The sequence below is a fragment of the Oncorhynchus masou genome, chromosome 8, assembly GCF_036934945.1.
Source record: "Oncorhynchus masou masou isolate Uvic2021 chromosome 8, UVic_Omas_1.1, whole genome shotgun sequence".
Taxonomy (NCBI): Eukaryota; Metazoa; Chordata; class Actinopteri; order Salmoniformes; family Salmonidae; genus Oncorhynchus; species Oncorhynchus masou.
Genome location: NC_088219.1, coordinates 9,970,524 through 9,985,761, shown reverse-complemented (window position 1 = coordinate 9,985,761; position 15,238 = coordinate 9,970,524). Strand labels below are relative to the sequence as shown.

At 47.1% G+C, this 15,238-nt stretch overlaps 2 pseudogenes; one reads left to right on the top strand and one right to left on the bottom strand.

Annotated features, from left to right (window-relative positions):
• LOC135543738 (replication protein A 70 kDa DNA-binding subunit-like) overlaps window positions 1-1,983 on the bottom strand; it is a 139,165-nt pseudogene extending 137,182 nt beyond the window's left edge.
• Window positions 1,984-4,171: 2,188 nt separating this feature from the next.
• On the top strand, window positions 4,172-14,332 carry LOC135543737 (SET and MYND domain-containing protein 4-like; annotated as a pseudogene).
• The last annotated feature ends 906 nt before the right edge of the window (window positions 14,333-15,238 follow it).

The window sequence follows — 15,238 nt, the reverse complement described above, 5'->3', positions numbered from 1 at the left end:
AATCATGGAGAACATTAGAGCTTAAAAGCCCTGAAAAGACACAGCTCCTAAAACTACAAAGAGTTATTTTGCTTTATGTTTTTTGTGTGTTTTCGGGTTAATGTCTGCTCAGACCACATTGCACACGTTCTATATACAGTACGTAATGTATATAATAACTATGTATTCATCCTATGACTCTGCCATTCCATGGAATGCCCACAGCCTTCATATGACATGTCTGCTAAAATGTGTTTTCTGGTTCTTCAATGATAGACGGAACAGACAATGTTAACTTTGATTCTATACAAGTAAAGACCAACAAAATCAAACGTATTACATGGAATGGCTTCATGATGCCAACAAACAAAAAAAGCATAAGGTTCTTAAAACATTTAAAGAGATTTTCAAAAGATGTGCTTTTCCTGCAAGGGTTACATTTCTAAAAAGGAGACGTAATATTTAAAGAGAAAATCGGTTTGAGAGGCGTATGCTGCCACCTACTGTAGCAAAGGAGCAGAGGAGTAGACATGAATACGTCAGCAAAACAAAAGAGATGATCGTGGACTTCAGGAAACAGCAGAGGGAGCATCCCCCTATCTACATCGATGGGACAGCAGTGGAGAAGGTGGAACGTTTGAAGTTCCTCTGTGTACATGTCACCAACAAACTGAAATGGTCCACGCCCAGACAGTGTGGTGGAGAAAGCGCAACAGCGCCTCTTCAACCTCAGGAGGCTGACAAAATGTGAATTTTCACTGAAAACCATCACAAACTTTTACAGATGCACAATTGAGAGCATCCTGTTTGACTGTATCACCGCCTGGTACGGCAACTGCACCGCCCACAAAAGCAGGCCTCTCCAGAGGGTAGTGTGGTCTGCACAACGCATCACCAGGGGCAAACTACTTGCCTTCCAGGACACCTACAACACCCGATGACACGGGAAGGCAAAAAAGATCATCAAGTACAATAACCACCCGAGCCACTACCTGTTCACCCCACTTCCATCCAGAAGGTGAGGTCAGTACAGGTGCATCAAAGCTGGGACAGAGAGATTGAAAAACAGCTTCTATCTCAAGGCCATCAGATTGTTAAACAGCCACCACTAACACAGAGAGATGGCTGCCTACCTACATACTTGATATCATTGGCCACTTTAATAACTGGAACACTGGTCACTGGAACACTAGTCACTTTAATAACTGGAACACTAGTCACTTTAATAACTGGAACACTAGTCACTGGAACACTAGTCACTTTAATAACTGGAACACTAGTCACTTTAATAACTGGAACACTAGTCACTTTAATAACTGGAACACTAGTCACTGGAACACTAGCCACTTTAATAACTGGAACACTAGTCACTTTAATAACTGGAACACTAGTCACTGGAACACTAGTCACTTTAATAACTGGAACACTAGTCACTGGAACACTAGTCACTTTAATAACTGGAACACTAGTCACTTTAAGTAGCCCTCTCACTCCCATTCCCCATAATATTGTACTATAAATGTATTAAATGCTTTAGGTTAAAATAATGAGTCTTTGACGATTATTGAAACACACGTTGTTGTCTCCCTGCTTTACGTGCCTATACCGTGGGTCTCCCATCCTCCTCGATGTTTCAAGTCACCAGCCTCCACTGGTCAGAAATGGGGAAGAGATTAGTGGCGTTGGAAGAGTATCTAACCACATTCTGAGTCACAGAAGGAAGTAATTACCACTAGTAACAATATAAGCTCAAGAAACTAGCCATGATTGTCGGCCGTGTTTTCCAAGTTATATGCAGCTTCGTGTCTGTGTGCTCTGGAGCTAAGCACACATTTAACAATAACTTTAACGACATCAATCACACGTTCCATGACCTGCCTGCCTCCACTTTCTGACCAGGTCTCGTTGAACTGACATTTGCTTATCACTCAGAAGGGTACAGATGTCTGCTTTGCTCTGAGGAAAAGGCTTCTGCACTTTCTCTATGGGTCTTGCTTCTCTCATGTTCCTGTACTCTCTGATGAGGATGTTTCCAGGCCTGCATGCCTCCTTTGACAAATGGCTGAAGGTTTTGCAAATGCAAGACACTGAGCAGAACAAGGAGGGAGTTACTTCATTGTATGTCAGACATTTTCTGTGTGCCATCTTTGGAGTAGAATACATTGGGAATGACTCTTTGAGGGGTTTGTTTTGGGTGGTACTGAAAAAATAAGTCAAAATCCTTGGACTGAGGACGAGTAAAATAATCAAATGGATTTTCAGTGCTTCGCTGTCCCTTTCTATTTTCTCTCTCTCTCTCTGTCTGTCTCTCTCTCTCTCAATTCAATTCAATTCAATTCAAGGGCTTTATTGGCATGGGAAACATGTGTTAACATTGCCAAAGCAAGTAAGGTAGATAATATATAAAGTGAAATAAACAATAAAAATTAACAGTAGACATCACACATACAGGAGTTTCAAAACAATAAAGACATTACAAATGTCATATTATATATATATATATATACAGTGTTTTTACAATGTACAAATGGTAAAGGACACAAGATAAAATAAATAAGCATAGATATGGGTTGTATTTACAATGGTGCGTGTTCTTCACTGGTTGCCCTTTTCTCGTGGCAACAGGTCACAAATATTGCTGCTCTGATGGCACACTGTGGAATTTCACCCAGTAGATATGGGAGTTTTTCAAAATTGGATTTGTTTTCGAATTCTTTGTGGATCTGTGTAATCTGAGGGAAATATGTCTCTCTAATATGGTCATACATTGGGCAGGAGGTTAGGGTTATCAACAAAAGATAGCGACCTTAGCAACACACTGCAAATTAGGAATGCCCTAGATATGACATTAGACAATGTCATGATAGGGTCATTTTGCCAACACCTTGGACGTATATAGAATACAGTCCAATTAGATGATTAAGGTGTGATAACTATATTTTGTATCTATCGTTTGTTTTTATTGATTGTCTTTGACACTTAGGAAGTGATAGAGCCATAAACAACTTCCCCATACAACCATCAGTTAGTGCAACAACACCGCTCATTTGGGAGAAAATGTAATGATATATTTCATGAGTGTGTGTGAGTGCGTTGTTAACATCTACCTAAGCTACTGCCCAGATCTTCCAGTCTGGACGAACAGACGACGGGTCCGGAACAGAGATACCAATCCGGACATCCGCTGCCCAGCCTTGGAGCGGCCTGCTTTATTCGCATAAACCCAACCCGGATCAATCACGAGAGGGGGACCGCAACCATGGTCCACAACCAGGACAACCCACGATCATTTTTATGTTGGTTTGCAACTTGCAGGATAATTGCTAGATTGAACCCAACAAAGGGGAAGTGACATGACGTTGCCCTGTTTGGTGAGGTTTATGACCCCATAAATACCGTTCCCCCTTTTCTCTCCACTCTACAGAATGGACTCTTGGAAAGCCCTTGGTTAACGTAGAGAGAGTATGGTACTTAAAGAATATGATGTCAGATCAGTTAGTGTCTGGGACATATCTGAACATAGGATGACATAAAGTGTCTTGAAATGTTGACACATTCCAGTTATCAGATTCACATGGAATTGTTGTTGTTGTAAGAGTTTATTCCATGGTGCCACAGGTTATTAACAAAATTAATTGTTGAATGGTTTAATTCAATGACATAATCAATCAAACCCTGGAATGAGTAGGTGTGTCCAAACTGGTACTGTAGTTGATTTGATTAAAACACATAGGATGTGTCTATGGATAGAAAAATACATGTTTTTAACATTACAAAACAATACACACAAATACCAAAAATAAAAAGAAAGACATGAATAACACATGTGTTCCATGTTTGCATTCTATGACTTCAGAGCTTTAATTCCATCCCACAGGAGTGCTTTGAGGGCATCGACACAGCCCTGAGGCATGGCTACCCCAGTCACCTGCAACACAAACTACAGGACAGTTTCATAAAGTGCCTCAACCACCCACAAAACCAGGAAGAAGGGCTAAACACCCCCAGACAGGGATAAGGGGACCAGGCAGAGGGTGTGTGTAGCAGGCCCAGGGGCACAAAGTCCCCAAACTCCCAGTAGCAACAGAATGGGAGTGCTCCTGTGTCATGTCTCTCCACTGGTGTGTCTGTCTGATTCAGCCCTGGGAAAGGGTGACACCTGGTGGCCACAAGAAGGAACTACGACCGGGGGATGATATTGGAGGACAGGGCTTACAGCTGTGTGCTCATACCGTGGACAGAGGGAGGGAAAGGGAGGAAGGGACAGAGTTGGATGGAGAGAAGAGGAGTGACTGAGAGAAGAGGAGAAGTGTTTGGGACAAAGGAGAGGCATTGTCATTGGTGTTTGGGGGAGATTGTGAGCACTGTGCCGTGTGAGGGGTGCAGTTACGCCTGGTACTGCTCAGAGGGGGGTGTGGGAGGGGCATCATCGCTGGGAGGGTCCAATCAGAGCCGAGCTCAGGGCTCCGGGGGTGATGTGACAGCTGGCACTGAGGGTGGTGTTGAAGGCAGGGCTTAAGGAGATATTGAAAATGAGGACAGTGATTCTAAACAAATCAGAGAGAAGAATGGCTTAGAACTGGCATTCTTGTGACTAATCACAGAAAATATCAGCCCAAAGGAGAAGGATTCTGGGTCCAGTGATACTACGAGAGCCTTGGGACAACGTTGTCGACCCCTCTGCGTGTTACCATGGCGACTCCTACCTGAGCGTCTACCACCTGCTCCTTTACCTGATTAGCCCCAACCCTAGCCTGCACTACCGGTGCTCCATCCCCATTGCACCACTCTAACTGTGCCTCCGCCAAGCCAGACCTCCACCTGAGTCCTGGGAGAGTGTCTGTGTGAGCAGGAAGTACAACAACCAATCGCAGGGCCAGGAGGATTGTTGAGAAAGAGAGATGGTGCTGGGTGGTAGAACTAAGCCTGCTGGGAAGTGTAGTTCTGGGACACTTGCTGAAACTGCGGTGTCACGCCCAGGCAGTAAGCCTGCTTAGAGACACAGGTGAGTTACTTTTAGATCAGCATAAGTTCTTTATCATACTTATCACTGTGTTCCAAATGGTACCCAATTCCATATATAGTGCACTACATCTTTTGCCAGGGCCCATGGGGCTCTGGTCAACAGTAGTTCACAATGCAGGGAATAAGGTGCCATTTGGAAGGTAGACATGTTCAGTAAGCACGAAGAGATAAAATACTTCCTGTGTGACCTTATAATGACCATTCCATGTTTTTACAGTTGACTTTACTGTGGTCCAGTCCAGCCAGGACGTGCGCATTGCCACGGCGATTTTTCCCACGCTGAGTGTTCTGAACCAGTCCTGCAGCCCCAACACCAGCCTCACTTTCAGAACTAATCACACACACTGCTCACTTGGACTCACCTCAACCGGACCTATGCTCTACTGATGAACTGGTTTCTACTGTCAATCACATCAACCGATGTCACAAAGTGCTATACAGAAACCCAGTTTAAATCCCCAAACAGCAAGCAATGCAGATGTAGAAGCAGAGAGAGTCCTGTTCCCTGTTGTACTTCTCGCTCTGTGACAGATGGAGTATCTGTCTTGCTCAGAATATCCAGAGACATCTCTCGTGGACAGGTGATCCTCTACTGCTATGGTGAGGAAGAGACAAGGCTGTCAGCCTCTGGGTCTGTCCATCTGTCTGTCAGTCCGTCCATATGTACACCACGGTTCAAAAGTTTGGGGTCACTTAGAAATGTCCTTGTTTTCTGAAAGAAAAGCACATTTGTTTGTCTATTAAAATAGAATTTATCAGAAATACAGTGTAGACATTGTTAATGATGTAAATTACTATTTTAGCTGGAAACGGCATATTTCTTCTGGAATATCTACATAGGCGCACAGAGGCCCATTATCAGCAACAATCACTCCTGTGCTCCAAGTCATCATTTTAAAAGGCTAAATAATCAATAGAAAACCCTTTTGCCATTATGTTAGTACAGCTGAAACTGTTGTTCTGATTAAACTAGCAATACAACTGGCCGTCTTTAGACTAGTTGAGTATCTGGAGAATCAGCATTTGTTGGTTCGAAACGTCTCAAAATGTCCAGAAACAAAGCCCCGACCCCGTCTATTCCTATTCTACATTTACATTTACATTTAAGTCATTTGGCAGACGCTCTTATCCAGAGCGACTTACAAATTGGTGAATTCACCTTATGACATCCAGTGGAACAGCCACTTTACAATAGTGCATCTAAATCATTTAAGGGGGGTGAGAAGGATTACTTTATCCTATCCTAGGTATTCCTTAAAGAGGTGGGGTTTCAGGTGTCTCCGGAAGGTGGTGATTGACTCCGCTGTCCTGGCGTCGTGAGGGAGTTTGTTCCACCATTGGGGGGCCAGAGCAGCGAACAGTTTTGACTGGGCTGAGCGGGAACTGTACTTCCTCAGTGGTAGGGAGGCGAGCAGGCCAGAGGTGGATGAACGCAGTGCCCTTGTTTGGGTGTAGGGCCTGATCAGAGCCTGGAGGTACTGCGGTGCCGTTCCCCTCACAGCTCCGTAGGCAAGCACCATGGTCTTGTAGCGGATGCGAGCTTCAACTGGAAGCCAGTGGAGAGAGCGGAGGAGCGGGATGACGTGAGAGAACTTGGGAAGGTTGAACACCAGACGGGCTGCGGCGTTCTGGATGAGTTGTAGGGGTTTAATGGCACAGGCAGGGAGCCCAGCCAACAGCGAGTTGCAGTAATCCAGACGGGAGATGACAAGTGCCTGGATTAGGACCTGCGCCGCTTCCTGTGTGAGGCAGGGTCGTACTCTGCGGATGTTGTAGAGCATGAACCTACAGGAACGGGCCACCGCCTTGATGTTAGTTGAGAACGACAGGGTGTTGTCCAGGATCACGCCAAGGTTCTTAGCGCTCTGGGAGGAGGACACTATGGAGTTGTCAACCGTGATGGCGAGATCATGGAACGGGCAGTCCTTCCCCGGGAGGAAGAGCAGCTCCGTCTTGCCGAGGTTCAGCTTGAGGTGGTGATCCGTCATCCACACTGATATGTCTGCCAGACATGCAGAGATGCGATTCGCCACCTGGTCATCAGAAGGGGGAAAGGAGAAGATTAATTGTGTGTCGTCTGCATAGCAATGATAGGTTTCCGGTTCCGGGTTGGAGCGAGCGGTCGCATCTACACTTCGGTCCGCAGGTAGTATAACTTTTCATTACATTTTCATTACATTTCATTATAGTACAACGGTTTGATTTGTCTAATCTTAGCAATTTCTTCTTAGCTAGCTACATAGCCGTCTTTGTATCAAAGATAATTGCGTAATTATCGTATTTCGTCGTCCTAACATAGTCTACACTGCTATCTGCCCAGCAGCTAGCTAAGCAGCTAGCTAACGTCCACCGTCCACCAGCACTGTAGAAACTATTACACTCAAATGAATGACTCGATTAGTGTAGTGTTAGCTAGCTACATAGTTGTCTTTGCTGTCTTCGTATCCAAGATAATTGTGTAGTTTAGAGTGTGTAGACTTAAAGTGATTATCTTAATTTACCGAGGTTAGCTAGCCAGCTATTTGTCGTCCTTAACGTAGGAGATACTGCTAGCTAGCTAGCCAACAGCTAGCCAACCTCTACCGAATAGAACTTCAACTACCCGGTCAACATTCCGCTTCGCTCCACAGGTAGTATCACATTTTAATTTCACTTCATTACAGTACAACGGTTTGATTTGTTTGATCGTAGCTAGCTAGCTACATAGCCGTCTTTGTATATAAGACAATTGTGTAGTCTAGAGCGATTTTCTAGGTTAGCTAGCCAGCTATTGTCGTTCTTTTAACGTAACGTAACGCAATCAACACTGCTAGCTAGCCAGCTAGCCCCCGAATAGCAGCACTGTAGAAACTATTACACTCGACGGAACGACTTGATTAGTGTAGTGTCAACAACGCAGCCACTGCCAGCTAGCCTACAAAGTCAACAACGCAGCCACTGCCAGCTAGCCTACTCCAGCAGTACTGTATCATTTCAATCATTTTAGTCAATAAGATTCTTGCTACGTAAGCTTAACTTTCTGAACATTCGAGACGTGTAGTCCACTTGTCATTCCAATCTCCTTTGCATTAGCGTAGCCTCTTCTGTAGCCTGTCAACTATGTGTCTATCTATCCCTGTTCTCTCCTCTCTGCACAGACCATACAAACGCTCCACACCGCGTGGCCGCGGCCACCCTAATCTGGTGGTCCCAGCGCGCATGACCCACGTGGAGTTCCAGGTCTCCGGTAGCCTCTGGAACTGCCGATCTGCGGCCAACAAGGCAGAGTTCATCTCAGCCTATGCCTCCCTCCAGTCCCTCGACTTCTTGGCACTGACGGAAACATGGATCACCACAGATAACACTGCTACTCCTACTGCTCTCTCTTCGTCCGCCCACGTGTTCTCGCACACCCCGAGAGCTTCTGGTCAGCGGGGTGGTGGCACCGGGATCCTCATCTCTCCCAAGTGGTCATTCTCTCTTTCTCCCGTTACCCATCTGTCTATCGCCTCGTTTGAATTCCATGCTGTCACAGTTACCAGCCCTTTCAAGCTTAACATCCTTATCATTTATCGCCCTCCAGGTTCCCTCGGAGAGTTCATCAATGAGCTTGATGCCTTGATAAGCTCCTTTCCTGAGGACGGCTCACCTCTCACAGTCCTGGGCGACTTTAACCTCCCCACGTCTACCTTTGACTCATTCCTCTCTGCCTCCTTCTTTCCACTCCTCTCCTCTTTTGACCTCACCCTCTCACCTTCCCCCTACTCACAAGGCAGGCAATACGCTCGACCTCATCTTTACTAGATGCTGTTCTTCCACTAACCTCATTGCAACTCCCCTCCAAGTCTCCGACCACTACCTTGTATCCTTTTCCCTCTCGCTCTCATCCAACACTTCCCACACTGCCCCTACTCGGATGGTATCGCGCCGTCCCAACCTTCGCTCTCTCTCCCCGCTACTCTCTCCTCTTCCATCCTATCATCTCTTCCCTCTGCTCATACCTTCTCCAACCTATCTCCTGATTCTGCCTCCTCAACCCTCCTCTCTTCCCTTTCTGCATCCTTTGACTCTCTATGTCCCCTATCCTCCAGGCCGGCTCGGTCCTCCCCTCCCGCTCCGTGGCTCGACGACTCATTGCGAGCTCACAGAACAGGGCTCCGGGCAGCCGAGCGGAAATGGAGGAAAACTCGCCTCCATGCGGACCTGGCATCCTTTCACTCCCTCCTCTCTACATTTTCCTCCTCTGTCTCTGCTGCTAAAGCCACTTTCTACCACTCTAAATTCCAAGCATCTGCCTCTAACCCTAGGAAGCTCTTTGCCACCTTCTCCTCCCTCCTGAATCCTCCTCCCCCTCCCCCCCTCCTCCCTCTCTGCAGATGACTTCGTCAACCATTTTGAAAAGAAGGTCGACGACATCCGATCCTCGTTTGCTAAGTCAAACGACACCGCTGGTTCTGCTCACACTGCCCTACCCTGTGCTCTGACCTCTTTCTCCCCTCTCTCTCCAGATGAAATCTCGCTTCTTGTGACGGCCGGCCGCCCAACAACCTGCCCGCTTGACCCTATCCCCTCCTCTCTTCTCCAGACCATTTCCGGAGACCTTCTCCCTTACCTCACCTCGCTCATCAACTCATCCCTGACCGCTGGCTACGTCCCTTCCGTCTTCAAGAGAGCGAGAGTTGCACCCCTTCTGAAAAAAACCTACACTCGATCCCTCCGATGTCAACAACTACAGACCAGTATCCCTTCTTTCTTTTCTCTCCAAAACTCTTGAACGTGCCGTCCTTGGCCAGCTCTCCCGCTATCTCTCTCAGAATGACCTTCTTGATCCAAATCAGTCAGGTTTCAAGACTAGTCATTCAACTGAGACTGCTCTTCTCTGTATCACGGAGGCGCTCCGCACTGCTAAAGCTAACTCTCTCTCCTCTGCTCTCATCCTTCTAGACCTATCGGCTGCCTTCGATACTGTGAACCATCAGATCCTCCTCTCCACCCTCTCCGAGTTGGGCATCTCCGGCGCGGCCCACGCTTGGATTGCGTCCTACCTGACAGGTCGCTCCTACCAGGTGGCGTGGCAAGAATCTGTCTCCTCGCCACGCGCTCTCACCACTGGTGTCCCCCAGGGCTCTGTTCTAGGCCCTCTCCTATTCTCGCTATACACCAAGTCACTTGGCTCTGTCATAACCTCACATGGTCTCTCCTATCATTGCTATGCAGACGACACACAATTAATCTTCTCCTTTCCCCCTTCTGATGACCATGTGGCGAATCGCATCTCTGCATGTCTGGCAGACATATCAGTGTGGATGACGAATCACCACCTCAAGCTGAACCTCGGCAAGACGGAGCTGCTCTTCCTCCCGGGGAAGGACTGCCCGTTCCATGATCTCGCCATCACGGTTGACAACTCCATTGTGTCCTCCTCCCAGAGCGCTAAGAACCTTGGCGTGATCCTGGACAACACCCTGTCGTTCTCAACTAACATCATGGCGGTGGCCCGTTCCTGTAGGTTCATGCTCTACAACATCCGCAGAGTACGACCCTGCCTCACACAGGAAGCGGCGCAGGTCCTAATCCAGGCACTTGTCATCTCCCGTCTGGATTACTGCAACTCGCTGTTGGGGGACACCAGTGGTGAGAGCGCGTGGCGAGGAGACAGATTCTCGCCACGCCACCTGGTAGGAGCGACCTGTCAGGTAGGACGCAATCCAAGCGTGGGCCGCGCCGGAGATGCCCAACTCGGAGAGGGTGGAGAGGAGGATCTGATGGTTCACAGTATCGAAGGCAGCCGATAGGTCTAGAAGGATGAGAGCAGAGGAGAGAGAGTTAGCTTTAGCAGTGCGGAGCGCCTCCGTGATACAGAGAAGAGCAGTCTCAGTTGAATGACTAGTCTTGAAACCTGACTGATTTGGATCAAGAAGGTCATTCTGAGAGAGATAGCGGGAGAGCTGGCCAAGGACGGCACGTTCAAAAGTTTTGGAGAGAAAAGAAAGAAGGATACTGGTCTGTAGTTGTTGACATCGGAGGGATCGAGTGTAGGTTTTTTCAGAAGGGGTGCAACTCTCGCTCTCTTGAAGACGGAAGGGACGTAGCCAGCGGTCAGGGATGAGTTGATGAGCGAGGTGAGGTAAGGGAGAAGGTCTCCGGAAATGGTCTGGAGAAGAGAGGAGGGGATAGGGTCAAGCGGGCAGGTTGTTGGGCGGCCGGCCGTCACAAGAAGCGAGATTTCATCTGGAGAGAGAGGGGAGAAAGAGGTCAGAGCACAGGGTAGGGCAGTGTGAGCAGAACCAGCGGTGTCGTTTGACTTAGCAAACGAGGATCGGATGTCGTCGACCTTCTTTTCAAAATGGTTGACGAAGTCATCTGCAGAGAGGGAGGAGGGGGGAGGGGGAGGAGGATTCAGGAGGGAGGAGAAGGTGGCAAAGAGCTTCCTAGGGTTAGAGGCAGATGCTTGGAATTTAGAGTGGTAGAAAGTGGCTTTAGCAGCAGAGACAGAGGAGGAAAATGTAGAGAGGAGGGAGTGAAAGGATGCCAGGTCCGCAGGGAGGCGAGTTTTCCTCCATTTCCGCTCGGCTGCCCGGAGCCCTGTTCTGTGAGCTCGCAATGAGTCGTCGAGCCACGGAGCGGGAGGGGAGGACCGAGCCGGCCTGGAGGATAGGGGACATAGAGAGTCAAAGGATGCAGAAAGGGAAGAGAGGAGGGTTGAGGAGGCAGAATCAGGAGATAGGTTGGAGAAGGTTTGAGCAGAGGGAAGAGATGATAGGATGGAAGAGGAGAGAGTAGCGGGGGGAGAGAGAGCGAAGGTTGGGACGGCGCGATACCATCCGAGTAGGGGCAGTGTGGGAAGTGTTGGATGAGAGCGAGAGGGAAAAGGATACAAGGTAGTGGTCGGAGACTTGGAGGGGAGTTGCAATGAGGTTAGTGGAAGAACAGCATCTAGTAAAGATGAGGTCGAGTGTATTGCCTGCCTTGTGAGTAGGGGGGGAAGGTGAGAGGGTGAGGTCAAAAGAGGAGAGGAGTGGAAAGAAGGAGGCAGAGAGGAATGAGTCAAAGGTAGACGTGGGGAGGTTAAAGTTGCCCACGACTGTGAGAGGTGAGCCGTCCTCAGGAAAGGAGCTTATCAAGGCATCAAGCTCATTGATGAACTCTCCGAGGGAACCTGGAGGGCGATAAATGATAAGGATGTTAAGCTTGAAAGGGCTGGTAACTGTGACAGCATGGAATTCAAAGGCTATTCCATGTGGGAAATTGCCAAGAAACTGAAGTTCTCTTACAACGCTGTGTACTACTCCCTTCACAGAACAGCGCAAACGGACTCTAACCAGAATAGAAAGAGGAGTGGGAGGCCCTGGTGCACAACTGAGCAAGAGGGCAAGTACAGAGTCCAGTCTTCAACTGGCAGCTTCATTAAATATAGTACCCGCAAAACACCAGTCTCAACGTCAACAGTGAAGAGGCGACTCTGGGATACTGGCCTTCTAGGCAGAGTTGTAAAGAAAAGGATATATCTCAGACTGGCCAATAAAAAGAAAAGATTATGATGGACAACAGAACACAGACACTGGACAGAAGAACTCTGCCTAGAAGGTCAGCATCCCGGATCTTCATGGAGTCCCAACACATTAAGGCAGTTATTATTATTACATCACACACAAAACTATAATAACACAGTACATCATACAACATTATTACACCACTACACATCTACAATACAACATGTATAAAACCACCATACAACAATATTACAATGTATGTGTGTGTAGAGTGTGTGTGCTGGCGTGTGTGTCTCTTCCCAGTCTGTGGTGTTCCATAAGGTGTAGCATGTTTATTTAATTTGTATTATTATTTTTTTACTGCTTGCATGAGGTATTTGATGTGGAAAAGAGTTCCATGTAGTCAGGGCTCTATGTAGTACTGTGTGCCTCCCATAGTCTGTTCTGGACTTGGGGACTGTGAAGAGACCTCTGGTGGCATGTCTTATGGGGTATGCATGGGTGTACTAGCTGTGCGCCAGTAGTTCAAAAAGACAGCTCGCTGCTTTCAACATGTCAATACCTCTCACAAAGACAAGTAGTGATGAAGTCAATCTCTCCTCTGCTTTAAGCCAGGAGAGACTGACATGCATGTCATTAATGCAAGCTCTGTGTGTACATTTAAGTGCCAGACGTGCTGCCATGTCCCTCTTTGGGGCACAACCATATGATTGGGCAGTAGTCCAGGTAAGACAAAACTAGTTTTGTTAATAGCAATGTCAACATAGCATCGATATGTTTTGACCATGACAGTTTACCATCCAGGGTTACACCAAGCAGTTTAGTCTCCTATTCCACATGATCCGTTACAAGATTTATTTGAGGTTTAGTGAATGATTTGTCCCAAACACAATGCTTTTAGTTTTTTAAATATGTATCACTAGCTTATTACTTGCCTCCCATTCTGAAAGTGACTGCAGCTCTTCGTTAAGTGTTGCAGTGATTTCACTTGCTGTGGTAGCTGACGTGTATAATGTTGAGTCGTCAGCGTAAACAGACACACAGGCTTCACTTAGTACCAGTAGCAGATCATTGGTGAAGATTGAAAAAAGTAAAAACAGTTCAAGGGGGTGTAGACGTTCTATAGGCTTCTGATTGGGTAAGACAGTTGAACTAAGCTCATGATGCATTTCAATTACGTTCTTTAACAATCAATGGCTAATATAGAATTAATTTCAAAGTCCCCCGAAAAAATGTATTTACCAATCACAGAATGTAGCTTTTAAAGCCCTCACTTTCACTATGTTCACAGCGTAAATATTTAACATGCTCTGTGAAAAGAGATAACAAAAATAACTGACTTTCAAAACCAGTTGCCTTATCACTCATTTTATGTGACGGTAAACATTCTTTGGAATATCTAATGTGGGAGCACACCATATTAATATCACATTTCCTGATTAGAAGTCTAAAGTGAGGATCATACTGAGTGTACAAAACATTAGGAACGCCTTCCTAATATTCGGTTGCATCCACTTTTGCCCTCAGAACCGTAAATTCGTTGGGGAATAGACTTTACAAGGAGTCAAAAGCATTCCACCGGTGCGCCAGGCACCTACTGCCATACACCATTCAAAGGCACTTCAAATCTTTTGTCTTGTCACTCGGACCAAGGCGCAGCGTTGTACACGTACATTCTTATTTGGAGGTTGGAGGTTCCGGACTGTGGCCCGTCGTTGGAGGTTCCGGACTGTGGCCAGACGTTGGAGGTTCCGGACTGTGAAACGTTGCCGGAAGCTCTGAACTGGGTACTGTTCCTGGAAGCTCTGGACTGGGAACTGTCGCGGGAAGCTCTGGACTGGGAACTGTCGCCCTAAGCACTGGACTGGGAACTGACATCGGAAGCTCTGGACTGGGAACTGTCGCCGGAAGCTCTGGACTGTGGAGGCGCACTGGAGATCTGGAATGTAGAGCTGGCACAATGCGTCCTGGCTGGATGCCCATTCTAGCCCGGCAAATGCGAGGAGCTGGAATAGAGCGCACCGGGCTATGAATGTGAACTGGAGACACCGTGCGCAACACTACGTAACACAGTGTCTGACCAGTCACACGCTCCCCACGGTAAGCACGAGGAGTTGGCTCAGGTCTCCAACATGACTCAGCCAATCTCCCCATGTGCCCCTCCCAATTTTTTTATGGGGTTGCCTCTCGTGCTTGTCTCGTTGGTACAACCCCTCGTAATTTCGCCGTTCCGCTTTCGCTGACGGCGATACTCCCCATTCTGCGTCCAGGGTCCTGCTCCATTCAGGATCTCCTCCCAGGTCCATTCCTCCTGAACACGCTGCTTGGTCCATTTCTGGTGGGATCTTCTGTCATGTTCGTTATAAGGATCGGACCAAGGCACAGCGTGGTATGCATACATTCTTATTTATTCATAGAATGAATGTTCACAGTAATACAGCTCAGTAACAGTGTATTTGTTAACAGCAATACAGTACAGTAACAGGGGATCTGTTAACAGTAATACAGCACAGTAACAGGGGAAATGTGAACAGTAATAAACTACAATTTTTTACATTTTTTAAAATTTTATTTCACCTTCATTTAACCAGGTAGGCAAGTTGAGAACAAGTACTCATTTACAATTGCGACCTGGCCAAGACAAAGCAAAGCAGTTCGACACATACAACAACACAGAGTTACACATGGAGTAAAACAAACATACAGTTAATAATACAGTAGAAAAATAAGTCTATATACAATGTGAGCAAATGAGGTGAGAT